This window comes from Thermobia domestica, chromosome 9 (assembly GCF_964235325.1).
Source record: "Thermobia domestica chromosome 9, izTheDome1.hap1.1, whole genome shotgun sequence".
NCBI classification, from domain to species: domain Eukaryota; kingdom Metazoa; phylum Arthropoda; class Insecta; order Zygentoma; family Lepismatidae; genus Thermobia; species Thermobia domestica.
This window is the reverse complement of record NC_137462.1, coordinates 245,836,724-245,852,463: the sequence shown is the minus strand read 5'-3', so window position 1 is coordinate 245,852,463 and position 15,740 is coordinate 245,836,724. Positions and strand designations below refer to the sequence as shown.

The following is a 15,740-nucleotide window of genomic DNA, read 5'->3' as shown; positions in this document are numbered from 1 at the left end:
TTTTCGTCCGATGCGTGTTTCTCCAGATATTTTGCAGCCTCAAATTATAAAAGTCGCCCTAGATATAAGGATTTCGAGAACTTCTAAAGAGTTCATCAGTGTAAACCACAAAAGGAAATCCGAAGTTCATATTCAGAATTAGTAAGAGTATCTAGGGCCAAAATTTCAAATGTTTTACTGCTCTCCTTTCGAGAAATTTGACCTTGAAATTTAAAAAAAAAAAAAATGCTTTAGGAGCCAAAAACTGGTATGAAGGACTTTCAACTCTAGCTATATGTCGCCATTTGTAAAAACGCTTCTAGCTCTAGTTCTTGTGCACAAATTCAACTCTGTGATTTGAAGTACCTCACTTCAGATGCTACAGACATTCGAAATTGGGAAATTTTGTTCTTTTTAATGGATGCATTAGAGATTTTGTAAACCCTTTTCATCAAAACATTATACTGCCTTTATAGATATTTCCTGAGAGATCAATATCTTTGCTTTAAGTCAGCATATATATATATCGCAACTTTCTACCTTTCGTAGCAACCGTGCAGCAGCCTATTTCTTTATGTAGTACTACAAACTCTTATTTTCATGCCAGGCAGTGAGGAAACTGAGTTTAAATTCAAGATGGTAGCAGATGAAAAAATGTGATAATCTTTCTCAGTACGTAAGAAAACCTTTGGTGGAAATATAAAAAATACCTGATGATCAAGCCGCCTTGATAATTTGACATGGAATGACACCATAAAGTAGACGTCAATCATTAATTCTCCCCTACACTTCCCCCCAAAAGGAAGTTACTAAAGGAGCTATAATGATCTGGACAATTAGAAAAAAAACTATGTTACAAAGTCAAGAATAGCAAAAGAAGGAAACTCAAGGAACGTCTAAGAAAGACCGTGACTGGTAAGTCTCACAAATACATTGAAACAGCGTAAATGAATCAGATAATAAGTGTGAGTTTCTTTAAAAACGTCCCACGACTATGTACTGAAGTTAAGGGACGCAGATTATGATAATGATTGAAATGGTGCAATGAAGAACGTAATACGAAATGGAAGAACCAACGTCGCACACTTGTTTATTCACCACAAAGTCCTTTTGGTGTGAGCCAGGATCTAACCAAGGACCCCACGTCCCAGAGGTGGACGTTCTACTACTGAACGAAATTGTGGAAAGTTGTTACCATTATTACTTCGATGATAAATGATCACGGGCGTCTCTGGTGGGGGGACAGGCGGACGTCCCCCCCCCCCCAATATTTTGTTGAGGAGATGAAATTGAGCAATGCTGATCTATAAGGAAGAAGTACAAAGAGGCAGAAGAAATGAATTTATATGTGTTGTTAAATATTAGGTTGTGTGATTGAAATGTTAGCCACTTTCAAGGAAATATATACGGGTATATATGTATTTAAAGCTACATTTCTTGGTTAGTCAAAGTAGTCTCGGCATCATTCATACACTTTTGTCATTACTTACCAGCAACAATTAGATTTCACTACGAACAAAGACCAGACAAGGGAAAAAATGTATACAAAGTTGATCTGCGAATTAAAAAAGGAAATCTTCAAAGACAGAGGAATATACAATAGAAGTAAAGGTGACAAAAGGAATGAAAATGGATAGAGAAATTTTAATAATGTATATGAAGGTAGATTTCATGGAAATACAAGGTAGAAGGGGAAACTACTATGACAATATAGAAACTGAAGATAGAAATGAACTTTTAATGAGAGAATTGCAGCTTGAGAAAGATGGAAAGAATACAGTGAAGAAACGGATGATAGCAAGAATAAATTTTATATCTTAGGTATTAAAACGGAAAACGAAGTAAATGATAATAGCAAAGGAATTGGGATGTTAAGGGACAACTTCAAAAATATATAGCAAAATTAAAGACGAAAACGTAGACAATATACACCATTAAGAATACAGGAGAAGAAGGAAAAAGAAATATTGAAAATGTATAATCAAATCAAGAGTGTCATTATATGACTTCTTGCAGAGAGTCAAGATTTTGTGTATTACCATTTACTCTTAATTTTAACGTAAATTGAGTTGGGGTGTAGTAGGATTCTAGTCGTCTACGTCCCCTCCCCGTATTTTAACTTGCCAGAAACGCCTATGTAAATGACGAACCTGTAAATATTATGTACTATCATATATTAATGATTATTTATTTTCAATCATTATTCAACAAACTCTACTTCAATTACATATTAACATAACTTTGTGTTCAATTCAAACCAAGTTTTTAAGAAATACCAAATATGTGTTTTAAAGTTCAATATGAAACGATCAAACACTTTTCCAAATTCAGTAAAGAGATAATCCCTGTCTTTGGAATGCTTATTTTATTTCTTACATTTCGAATAAAACATGAATCAGTTAGATCACGGGCAGAAATGGTAATAATACATTTTTTAAAAAATAAAAATAATAAGACTGTGGTATGTACTAAAAACTTACGATTTTTTCTAATTCTTCAGATACCGTAACTCTATAAGTATATAACACAAGAAGCTAAATTTTCATCTTGACCATATCTTATCTCGATCACGCTCGCGCCGACGACTCTACTTTCGTAAAAAAAATATGAAATAGTTTGGTTGTGGGCTTTGTTGATTTAGGCGTTTTATCTCGAAACATCCGTAATGATTTTTTTTTAAATTCATGGATTTATTACCGAATTCGAAACTACAAGAAAATAATCATTACTTTACAAAGAATACTGCGTAAAATTATGTACAAGAAGATGCCTTAAATTTATTCTGTTGACTGTATGCTAAACTGTTAATGATGATAATCTTTGAACCTAATTATTCTATATCCCCTTTGATGTGGATAATAATTCTACCTGTGCTTAAGGAAGTCCGAAGAGTTAAAAATGATCGACCTCACTCCGACTATGCCATGCAGGTGCGCTGACGCCTCATCTTCTTGATTACGAAGCGAACTGGCTAGCGAACCGCACGCTTACCCAGAAAGCTGAGCTCGATTTCCGGTCTAGTTGAACTTTATTATTATTATTATTTTTCATTCTCTGAATTTCCTTAAATTCGTACCTACACAGATTGATGTGATAATGAATCGGTCTGTTTCCTTAATCTGATACTTGAAATTAAGTTTGCTACAGGTACTCCAATGATTTCCCACTTAGGTACACAGTAAATTAACCATTGTCCTTCAACACCATTTGTTATCTATTGCATGATTATAATATAGGCTACATTTTTAGCTTGTAAAGCTTACAATTTCTTCATTCAAATTTACAGACACCAAATGACTTCAGTGCTATACACATTTAAATTACATTTTTGTTTCAAGATGTCAATAGCAACAATTCTAAATGAAAAAAAGTTTAACAATTTGCGAGTAGAGTTGCAGCAAGAGTTCCCGAATTTAAAACAATGAAAACGAAGCAAAAGATTAAAATAAGACAAAAAATACCAGTATTAACCAAATTGAGACAAGTGGCCACCTCAAAACTGAAGAACTGTACCTACGTACCTTGAACTGAATTATTGGACGATTCACTGGATAACACGACCAGGTTCATTATAGAGAAAATTACCTAACTGTAGATATACTTTTAAATTTCGACTTTGTTTAGTTTTAAATTAAACGTCCAAATACGTGAAAACTGAAAAAATATTACTTTCGGTGGCAAGTCTTTACTTTGACTCGGACAGTGTGACTCCAATCGCTTCTTATAGGTTCAGTCACTTCCTGGAACTGTTGGTTGTAAGACATCGGTAGTTCATATTTTTTCCCACTAGGCGTCTATAGTCATATGGTAGTTTGCTACTGTGATATCACGTGTTCTCTTCTATCTACTTATAGTCGGTGTGCGTCAACTTTTAGGTTTGTGCGGTTGTATAGTACGTAGAAGCGCGTAATTCAAGTTTCCTTTCACTTTCGCTATTTTCGACGTATGGCAAAAGTGGACATTTATTCATTTTTCTTGTATGCAATAACAGGAACTCTGCTCGCTTTAATAAATCGACGTCTGTGCGGAAAGAAAAAAAAAAATCAGTAATGTGAACTTGAGTATTGAGCAACTGTTGCGTTTAATGAAAATTTTGAGTTTTACGTCCAACGGTTATGCCGGTTAGGCTAAAGGAGACGATGGTGATGAGCAACGAATGAAATGGTGGAATGAAGAAAGTAGGAAGAAACGGGAGAACCCCGAGGACCACCTGTGTTTGTCCACCACAAAGTCCACTTGGCGGGACAGTAATAATTAGTTTATTATTCATGAGTGTTCTGGTACGGCGAAAACGTTAAGCACTAAAACTGTCTCCGATTGGCTAACGTTTTGTTGGGAGGTTTGCTTAGAAACTCAGGTGGTTTAAAGCTGAGGCTGCTTTGCATGTAGAGGTCGACGAGCTTGCTGGATCTCTATATGATTAGCGGTGAGTGTTTTTTATTTGTTAATTGATATTATTTTTATTGTTGATTTGTTTTGCATTTGTGCATTTTTAAAAATTAAGAAATGTGTTTTTATAGGGTTTATTTTATCCAGCTATATTTTAGAGGGTTTCGGGAGGTGGGAGCTCCCCATGTACTTCCGAATGCAAGCTGTCCACATTTTACATTTTTTTCTTTTTGACATTTTTAGCTGAGAATTAAATATCGTAGTTGAAGATTACGGATAGTTTAGGTTAGGTTAGTTTAAAAACTGCTTTCACTTAATTTAAAGTATATTAATTTTATTTGTGGCTGATTTTGATCCACATTTTGAAGAACTTGTGAATTACGGTTGTTTAAGAATCGATTTATCTCAACCTGCTTCCAGAGTAGTTTGGGAAGCAATTCCTAAAGATGTTTCTATTCTCCCGAGTAGTTAAGGAGCGAGTTCTGGGGAACAATAACAGGTTGTCTGTTCCGAGGAACTGATTCCTAAACTGCTCCGGGAACCGAGTCAGATGAATCGGTTGCAGTCACTGTCCAAGTCAAAGTAAAGACTTGTCCTTTCGGCTTCCTCACCTACAGTAGCCTACCGAAGATTTTTTTGTACGTGAAACGAAGCCATGCATTTAATAATATGTGACAGACGCATTCCTTCTTAAATCAATACATCAACTTTATAATTCAATTCACAACGTTTGTAAAGTCGAAAAATGAGGCATGTTGAGAAATAAACGAAACATCCGTTTTTTGTTTTGTCTTGTCTTTTTACATAACATACTCCTAAGATAAGAATTCAATTTAAAAAGTTGACAAGGTTGCAAATTTTGGTCCGGTGGGCTTCCACTACCATTTACTCACTCGCCATAGAAGAGACAAGCTTTATTCTTGAAGTTGGCGTCCTCACACCATGAACGGTACCACAGGTTCTAAATCAAATGAACACATTGAGAAAGCAGAAAACAATGTTTTTTCGGCATTTATTCCGCAGCTGGTCATCCGCCTAGATTTTTGGCAAAAAGCGTAATTGGTTCCTTTGTGTAATAAAGTTTAATATTTAATTCAAATAGAATTGCCGAGCGAGCGTCAGCGGGTTAGAGCCCCGCTTTATTACAACTAAATGGGAAGAGGGAACTGTATTCTAGAACTTTGCCATGTTGGTTATGTTACCGTTACATTGACAAGTATAACTTTCTTCACGTTTCTTCACAGCTATTTGCTTACCACATTTTCTACAATCTCTTTTTTGATCTATTAAGCCACGACTTTTACTTATTTTTAATATATTTTCCTGATTATGATCTGCCATGTCTATAAAACAAATGCTCATTACATTCCCATAATCCTACCATGAAATAACCTTGCGTCAAGTAGTTTGTTCTGTTTGCCGGATTGAGTATAGCCCGCTCCCCCCATTGATTTTTAACGAATCATAGTGATTCTAACGATTCATACTAGTTCATAATGAATCGGAATCGCATGTTATAAAGATTTAAGATGTAAATCTTTTGGTAAGGAAGTTTTAGTATAAGTAGTAGTAGTAGTAGTAGTTAATAGCAATAGTAGTAGTAGTAGTAGTAGTTAGTAGCAATAGAATTAGTAGTAGTAGGAACGGGTTAGAAGCCCCGCAGGGGTTGGTTGGGTTCTGTTCTCTATATAAGTAGTAGTAGTGACTCTTCAAGTTCCGGTGACAAAGAACTGGGGGGAGCGGGCTATACACAAGCCCTGTTTGCCAAATAGTTCCATGTTTAGAACCGTTTATATAAGAAAACAAAAACAACTTTCGCTGTCCTTATACATTATCAAACACACAAATGATTCATTTCTTCACGGTAAATTTTCAAAATTTTGCTAGAAACGGATGACCAACTTTGAAACTTAACCCGTTTTTTCTTATACCTTGTACTCTTGAGATGCAAACTCACAAGTTTAAAAAAAAAAATTAAAAAGTGCGATTTCGCGGGGAATACAGCTTTAGTGTGAAGCCTACCTACACTGTAATCAGAAACCGGGACTTGGTCACAGTCCACTTTTACTATTTCACCTTTTGAATTTCACAGAATGGAATTTTAACCAAATTTATTTAATAAAATCTTCATAGTTTATTCTTTCACTTGTAGCTTATACAAAAAGTAGTTGTGTACAAATTAATATCTAGGCCAAAGGAAAAGTAGTGTGTCACGAGTGAAAATGAAGAAAAACTAGTTTCATTTATCTACCTTTAAAACTGACTTACGTGAAAAATCGAAATCTCATTCACTTTGCTAACTGTATCAAATGGACATGTAAATATCACTCTTTACACCAAACGTATCCCAAAAACAATCTCGAAGCAATCAATTAAACGGTAACTGGTGAATAACCGATCCATCATTTACATGTCATTTTGTAAACAGGTTTGTTGCCCTGCGTTTAAAATAACTGAATCCAGGAAATAAGCTTTAAGCAGTCTGTTTTAAGAAAAAAGTAGTTTCCAATTACATATATGATGTACCCATATATTTGCCCTTGCTCTCTCACTTTAAAACTTTATGGGTACATACTAACATTCATTCATACAAAGAATTAATGAAAGTGAAAACAAAGATTTCATACCTGACGTCGATCATTCGGAGCTAGTAGAATACAATAAAAAAATAATTCAGTAAATCACACTTTTTTCTGAAAACAATAATTTAAGTCTAACGTGGCTGCTCAGTCGATAAGTCCATTCACAATAATATTCAAACAGAATCTCAACGATAAAGGTACTCAATTACCACCATTTGCACAAAAAATTTTGCAGCAGCCATTACAATTCATCTGCACAAAGTGTTACCAACTCCAGAATAATGGCCAATTTAAAATTTTGTGCAAGTCCTGCAAATAATAGGCACAAAAAAGTTCCCAACTCTCTCCTCTGAATTAGTTGTAACGAAAGTATAAGTATTGCTTTCTTATTAAGAGACATCGTTAATATTTGCGTTTGGTATGAACGGCTTTTGATAGTCATAATTGTTTTTTTTTTTTGTTTGTTTGTTTGTTTTGCGATCCGAAAAATAGTGGAATCGATATGGAATGATGCCGTAGATCAAGAAGAGAAGATATATATATATATATATATATATATATATATATATACGAGAAAAACAAAACATGTGAGTTACGTTTCAAAGTGCGAAGCTCAGATTTCCAAGGTAAATGAAAAAAATATATATGAAATTTTTGAGTTTTACGTCCCACGGTTATGCCGGTTAGGCTAAAGGAGACGGTGATGATGAGTAATGAATGAAATGGTGGAATGAAGAAAGTAGGAGGAAACGGGAGAACCCCGAGAAAACCCACGCACACGGTGTTTGTCCACCACAAAGTTCACTTGGCGGGGGCTGGGATCGAACATGTGACCCCTAGCACAAGGAGGTGAAAATCTACCACTGAGCCACCGCGGCCCTCAAGGTAGATGAAAATTCAGTTCTAAAATTTGAAATAGTACGGTATATCTATAAGTACTAGTTCCAATAGATTAATAAGATCAAATATAAAATATGTTCCTCGGTTGCTAAAACCATATCAAAAGATATTATTCATTATGCCAGGCCCGTCGCGAGGGGTGGAGTCGAGCCGTGTCACCGTCCAGGGCGACAAGTCTAATGGGCGGCAAAATTTGAAAAAGGAAAGAATACTATCAAAATATAATGCTTCGTAATAGGCTCACATGGAAAAATAAAATTGTGTTCAACTGAGAATGTGATTGAACTTACTTCACTCACATTCAAGAAAATACTCACTCAGGAAATTCAGAGTATTGCTCCTCATTTTCAATTATCAAATTTCTAACCACAGGTATTTCGTTCAATATTTCCCTTGGAGCGGTGTAGACAAAATTTTGAGCTATACACAGAGTGCATAAGATTACAAGGTGTCTTTTTATATTTTTTTCTATTCGGTAATGTTCTAACGCTCCGCTCCAAGTATGCAAAAGGTACACTCCCACTTGAGACAGGCCGTTCTAGCCTGTAGCATCTAGAGACATTTAGGTTCTAACAGCGAGTTTTTGACCAATTTACAAATTGTTCATTCCGAATATATTAAATCATACAGCATTTTTTTTCTTCAGAAATGTTTCATATTTTGTATAGCTAAAAAAAAAAGTTTATGACTTTTTTTCTGCGTCCGTTCAACGTTGGGCCATACTAAAGGAACATATTAGCAGTCTCACTTTACAATAATTAACCACCACAAGGTGGGAGAACCGAATTGATGCTCTGAAACAGTTATCAAGTAGGGGATGCCTTACTTCAAATCATAAATATATATATATATATATATATATATATATATATATATATATATATATATATATATATATATATATATACAGAGAGAATGAGAGAGCAATAAACGTCTTATTTAGAAAGTATATCTTGGAAATGCCGTTACCATTGAATTTTCGACAAGAAATGTATGTTTATTTATCTATTGTATATTGAACACAATAGGTATATACCCATTGACAGTGTTCAGTAGAATACATAAATGAATACATTACATAATATCTCTTCTACATGCTAAACTATGTAGTCACTTGCAATGGATGAATGGATGGCAAGAATATATACAACGACAGGGGTGGCCTGATCATGTTCATGGACAGCAAGAATGTGATCTAATGGTGAATATGAGTGACGTGGTGGAGCTAGAGTCTGGTCTGAGTTCATGGAGCATCGGATGAGAGTCTGCTATGAGGCGTTGAACGTAACGAAAGCGTCGCGAAGACTGTATAGATGTAGTAAGAGTGTTTTTATAGATGTGAGACGGTAGACCTCTTGTGTGTGCGACCGTGGTGGTAAGGAATAAGCAATGCGTAAGACATGGCGTTCCAGGACCTGTAGTTCATTATAAAACTTGTTATGGAGCCAATAACAGGCGACATATCCAGGCATAAGAGCAGGGTACACAAAAACTTTGTAAGTATAAAGAATAAGTTTGGTGTTAAGACTCGAGTTAGTGCCTTTCAAACGGCGTAACAAGTTGATCAAACTCGAATATTAGCTTATAAATTGGAGAGGTGGGTATTCAAAGGTGGCCACACAGCAAAACTATTTCGTACTAACCTATCCAGAAAAAGTACTAAAAATTTTATCTGCTCCCGTTTCAACCTATTTTTGATATTTTACGATATCAATATCTTATTAGAAGGTTTCCGGCAGCTTCCCCTCCCCTGTAGGTGGGGGAGTGACCTTCCATATTCTAGCAAGAGCCCCCAACTTTAATTTTTTACAGTCAAAATTCGATACAAACCGTGAAAAACGCTTACATCCTCTTAATTTTGATTTTACACCCCAAATTAAAAATTTTTGCTGAAACTGCGTAAAACCACTAAGGTAACACAAGTATGACAAATATAGAGAATATCGGGAGCAAACAACAAATATAAAATGGACTTACTGAGAAAACTGAGTTTTAATTCCTTAATAGCCTACTGTTTAAACCGATCACCAAATATGTAATATCGTTTACTGGGGTAATTTATTAGTTTTAACCATTTGTTCTTTGACACTTTTGTACTTCTATTTTTCCCAATAGACTAAACTATAAGTTGCCAGAATTCCTTCTCGTTGGAGAGGCTACCGGACGGCACCTATGTCCCACTTCCGCTCTTATAAATATCATTGTTGAAAAAAAAAACAGAAAAAAGTTACCAGGAACAGTGAAATTTTCGTAGATTGCCAAATTTTTATGAGATTCCTTTTTCTCTCCCAAATGTATTTATGAGAAAAGAAGAGAGGGAGAAAACTACTAGATTTGTTGGTGAACGTACTAGAACACTAAAATATTATAAAAAGTACTAGATCTAATACGAATGTATTAGCGGTGGTCACACTGGACACCAAGGTATTTCAAGCTATTTTGTAATGGTAGAGGTGAACGTAGTAATGCAAGATGTCTGCAGCCTCGCACTTCTTAAACCCGCAATTCTACCTATTTTCAAGTTTCTTTTAGGTGGTTATTTTAACCACCTAAAAGATAAGATTTCGTATCCCAAGAAAACATACATTTAAATAACATGGAAATTTTTTCATCCTCCCTTTGGACCCCTTAAAAACTAAAACTTTGCACTGTTTGCAATTTTCCTGTGAGTTATTCCTGGAAGGATACAGTCAAGACAAATTTCATTATTCTAATCCTGTCGGAAGTGCCTAAACATTTGGGGTGTAGAAGATATCCCATAAAAATAACATGGGAAAGATCTTTCAATTTCCCATAAGACCACTCTAAAATTAGAAATTTTTATTATTGGTGATTTAGTTAGGTAACGCTAATGAAAACGTATACGCATACCGAATTTCAAATTTTTATTCCAAGTACCTAAAATATGAGATTATAGGTCCGAAAAAGGTCAATTTAAATAACAGGATAATTTCTTCGTCCCCCCTTTAGACCCCCTAAAACTTATTCACTTTTGGTAATTTTTCTGTGGGTTAGTCCCGAAAATCTACAATCATGCCAAATTTCAACTTTTCACATCAACCGGAAGTACCCCTTTATTTTATGCCAGTCAGTTCATGTAGTTAGGTATATAGTTAGGATTTTATTTATAACAATACTAACCCCAGCACAACTGAATGAAATAGGTGAAAAGCCGACTTATCACTGCTAGTCTGACAAAGATCCAGGAACATACGTTGTTTATTGGAAATGGTTCAACTCACAACGCAAGTGAATTTTACCAACTTTACATTCTCAATTAGGATTCAGATCCTTTCTATCAAACAATTACAGTATTAGCTCGTAACAACTGGCAGATAATAAAAGAAACCGTCAATTTTTTATAAGGGGCAGGAACGAACAGGACTAACTCGGGAGAGTAATAATCCTCAGCCCCACAGAAGTAGGAACTAAATACACGGTTCTGATTGGTTCCGCAGAGCTCGTTTTGTTCCATCTTGAAACCCGATATAAATTTTGTGACTAACTTACAACAGCTGGCTAGGGTAGCGCACGATAAAACGTACTTCCGAGATTATTACTCTCCTGAACGGGTCCTGACTAACTTTCTAATATAACTACAAGCAATCGTTACAAATTAAGACGAGTATAGATTTGGATAAAAATTAAAATAACAAAAAAATACAGTAAACGAAATGAAACGATTTGTTAGGATGAATAAAACAACGAAGATCAGTCACAAGGTATGTCATTTGCCCATATAAATTAAGGTTTAAAAGAAAGCACAAAATACGTTAAATTTATATAGCAATTCAGTTTTTATACAACATACGTATCTTATGAAACACCTAGAGAAAACGTGTCAAGAAGAAGAAGAAGAAAAATTGATTAGAAGAGATTAGAAGAGGTTATTTTAAATACCTTGTAGAAGAGGTACCGGAACTGGAATTGGAGGGTAAATTATGTCAAGTCAAGCTCTCACCATTTCTCTTCTAAAAATAAAAGAAAGGAACTGAAATTAACTAATATATTACTATGAAGGTATCAGTATCTTCATTCATATTCTTGATATTGTCTCCATTGATGCTTTTAATTTTATTTAAAGGCAGTAGTAGATCCACTTCGACTTGTCTGGAATGTGCTTCATGTAGTACGCTTTGAGAAAATTTGAACGAAACTCTAAGATTGTGTCAAAATGCACTCTTGAACTATTTACAATGAAGATAGGAATTGCAATTGTTACGGTGTTTATTGGTTGTTTCTGCAATGTTGTTTGTTTAGAACTGTTAATTAAGGAGGATCCTGGTAGTGGAAATGTTATAACGTTTTCTCAGTTCCTGTTTATTGCTCTGGAAGGATTTATTTTTACTTCGAAATTTGGAACAAAGAAGCCACGGATAGCAATTAAAGATTATGCAGTCCTCGTTGCAATGTTCTTTGTAGCTAATTTGTGTAATAATTATGCATTTAATTTTTATGTGTCAATACCACTTAACACAATTTTTCGAGCTGGTTCGTTGATAGCAAATATGATTATGGGAGTATTGATACTTCGAAAGCACTACCCACTATTGAAGTACATAGCAGTTTTTATGATCACGTCCGGTATTGTTATGTGTACGGTAGTTTCAGGAAAGGTCCTTAAACGCCCAAGGGAAGTAGAAACAGTAGAAGAAACCCAAGCAACAGAATTCACACATTTCTTTTGGTGGTGCGTTGGTATAATGTTGTTGACAGTAAATTCGGTTGTTTCTGCAAGAATGGGTATATACCAAGAAACACTGTACGGGAGATACGGGAAACATCCGAGAGAAGCACTTTATTATACCCATGTATTACCTCTGCCAGGTTTTGTAATTTTGTATAAAGACATACTTAATCATTTCACTTCAATGACCAAAAGTCCGCCCATAGAAATAGCATTACCATTGGTTAGTTTTAGCTTTCCAAAGATGTTGGTCTACCTTGCAGGAAGTGTACTAACACAACATATATGCGTTAGTTCTGTCACTGTGTTGTCAACTGAATGTTCTTCTTTAACAGTCACATTAGTAATAACTTTGAGAAAATTTGTAAGCCTCTTGTTCTCTATTGTATATTTTAAGAATCCATTTACAATTGCTCATTGGATAGGGACAATTTTAGTCTTTATCGGTACCTTAATATTTGCTGGAGTACCACAGAAGGTTAAGAGGTCAATTTTAACAAGGTAAGTTACTATGAAGGAATTTAAATAAAAACGTTGTTTATGTTACTGCATACTATGCAGATAATATCTGTCTGTATGAAATAAACTTGTATATAAACTGTACAACAAACTTGATACTTCATTTTTGAAGAAAATTGTACAAGTGATGCAAATTAAAAATTGTACAGCTTCATAAATGCTATTTTTATAAGAAGGACACTGTTTATTTCATTTTATTAATTAGGTAATTCTTTAAATAAGTCTGTAACATTATTCTGCACAATTTTTTTCTCTAAAATAGATTATTTTTAAAAAGTGCTTTATTTATGGTGAAAGTACCAGTTCTTGAATCTTAAAGTGAGAGTCATAAAGTTAGCAGAAGGTAGGGATCAACCTGCAGGAAGTGATGTTACAAGTTTCTGATATTCCACCGCCAGTATGAATTATCTGGCACTAGTAGCACGTGAAAGTTGGCAATATCTGCATATACAAGAAAATTATCAACTTTAGCAGTAATAATGGCGGCTTCGGAGTTCTACAATAGGAAAATGACATCAGCGGCGACACCAGTTTTATGATCCAATTTATATCAGTCAGCGTACGCAAGAAGGGTTTAAACCCTACACCCGAACCATATATTATGGAAAATAAACATTTATTATATTAAGATATATACCGGTATGTTAGGGTGGTCTTTATTTAAACTTCCGAGTTTTTCGAACCTCACATCTAAAATGATTCCATATCAGACCAAAGTAACCCATAAGAAAAATTAGCTTAATTGAATAATATTAAATGTTGCTCCAAGGGAACTTAAGCTTTCAATACATTTGGTGTATACAATATGAAGCAACGGTACCTTGTTCTTTGGAAAGATAATTTTAAAAATAAACGGTATTATAAGGGTAATAATTATTAAATGGTTAGAGATAAGATGGAAATAACGTGAAATGTGCCTTTTGTGTAAAAACATACTACACAACTATGTCCCTTCTCCCTTACTATTAAAAATGAATCTGAATCCAAGATGGCCACCTCATAGTACTATAGAGCAATAGATACGATTCTATTTACATTACCCCTGGGTCAGTCCATTTCAAATCATCCAGCTAAAATATCAAATGAAACCCATAGTCTCAGAATGGCATGAAAATTTTTCTGTTTACTCTACTTACCATCCTTATTGATCACATCAAATTTTAATTTGATATCTTATATACTTTTTTAGTTAATTCTTATTTTAGTTTGGTAAAATATACGTTTTTGTCGTTACTGAGGGTTAAAAAGATTACGACATTGACATACTAAAAAGATCATAACTTTGTTAATTCTCATCATATCACAATGATTTTTTCACTAAAGTGATCACGAAAAGATACAGAATAAGGTAAAAACACATTCAGCTACTTGTGCTTGAATTGTTGTGGTAAATATTAGCTCAAACCTGGATATTACGACTTTTTTAAAGAAAAAACATAAAATTTTAAAATACAGTAAAAACTTAAAGGCATGAGCTAATGTGTTCTGAAAGAAAAACTGTGGGTTTTTAACTGCAAATATTTTTTAACCATTTATCTTTAGAGTACGGCCAGGTATTTCAAGAAAATCGTAGACCTTCACGTTGGCAGCCCTAGCGTTGTCCCTAATTGTCACAGGGACATGAACCATATCTCGTTGCAAAGCTTATGGAACACAGATTCCAACAATGTAACTTTTGTGCCCCTTGTTTCCAACCCACAGAAGAAGAAGAAGAAAATATTTTCTAATATTTTGTTGGACTCTGGCAACACTGTTCATTGTCGTATGCAGGAAAAAATCTCACATACACACCAGACATTGGGTGGAATCATATAAAAAATAAAGGGCCTAAGTGCAATAGCTTGGGAGATAAAAATTCGAAACCTCGTATATACTATGGTCAACTTGTATATATTTTAGGAAGGAACTGTGGTCTACCCTCAGGTTGGCAGCCCTGGCGACTTCCCTAATTGCCACAGAGACGCGAATGATACCTCGTTGCAAAGCTTACAGCTTTTGCACACGTCCCCGGCAATGCTGGATCCGGTTCCGACAATGCCGGCGATCGAATCGGCGGAAATGTAATCAAGTGGTAGCTTGCACACGCTTTCCGACCCGGCAAAAAAGCCGGTGGAACTCCCGGCTCCGGCAAATGCAGCCGGACTAGCCGCCGACATGTCGGTGTCGGCTCCGGCTCCGGTTTTGTCGGCGGCAATGTTTCCTTATGCGTGGATGCACACGCAGCCGGTAAAGACGGAGCCGGCGTACTGATAGGTTTCTTCAATCTAGCTACAGTGAGTGTGTGGTAAGGCGTTGTGTATTCTTGTTTCTTTTCCTGTATTTGGATATTTTGTTCACTTCAGTTTTTTTTTATTATTTTCTTTTTTCACATCATATGAATATATAATGAAGAATGAAATAATCAAAATGGCTGTGAGGTACCCCAAATATAGGGGCTTGCTATTTACATAAATTCTTAGCAAGGGAAATTTGGATCTTGTTTGAATTATCCAACTACGGCAACGCGGAAAGTGAGTTTCACAGATGTATGTGTGTATATTAATTTATTATCTTCTACAGCAGAAACTTACTTAAACGATTTAAACAAAGTGGTCATTGGATTCGTTTTGATAGAGAATATGTGAGCATATATGAAGTCATAATTTAAAAAAATCAACATGGCGGAAATGAACAAAATGGAGATA

General features: G+C 35.0%; 1 protein-coding gene and 1 pseudogene across 3 annotated transcripts in view; one reads left to right on the top strand and one right to left on the bottom strand.

The window, feature by feature from the left end:
* LOC145660651 (serine/threonine-protein kinase VRK1-like) overlaps positions 1-7,227 on the bottom strand; it is a 133,657-nt gene extending 126,430 nt beyond the window's left edge. For 2 of the 3 annotated variants that reach the window (XM_081725960.1, XM_081725961.1), the window contains exon 1: positions 6,996-7,227. The gene's annotated coding sequence lies outside the window, so the exon portion shown is untranslated. The remainder of the gene's footprint in view (positions 1-6,995) is intronic. The other variant, XM_081725959.1, reaches the window with a different exon arrangement.
* A 4,546-nt stretch (positions 7,228-11,773) lies between these two features.
* LOC145694242 (endoplasmic reticulum GDP-fucose transporter pseudogene) lies at positions 11,774-13,196 on the top strand (annotated as a pseudogene).
* Positions 13,197-15,740: the final 2,544 nt, after the last annotated feature.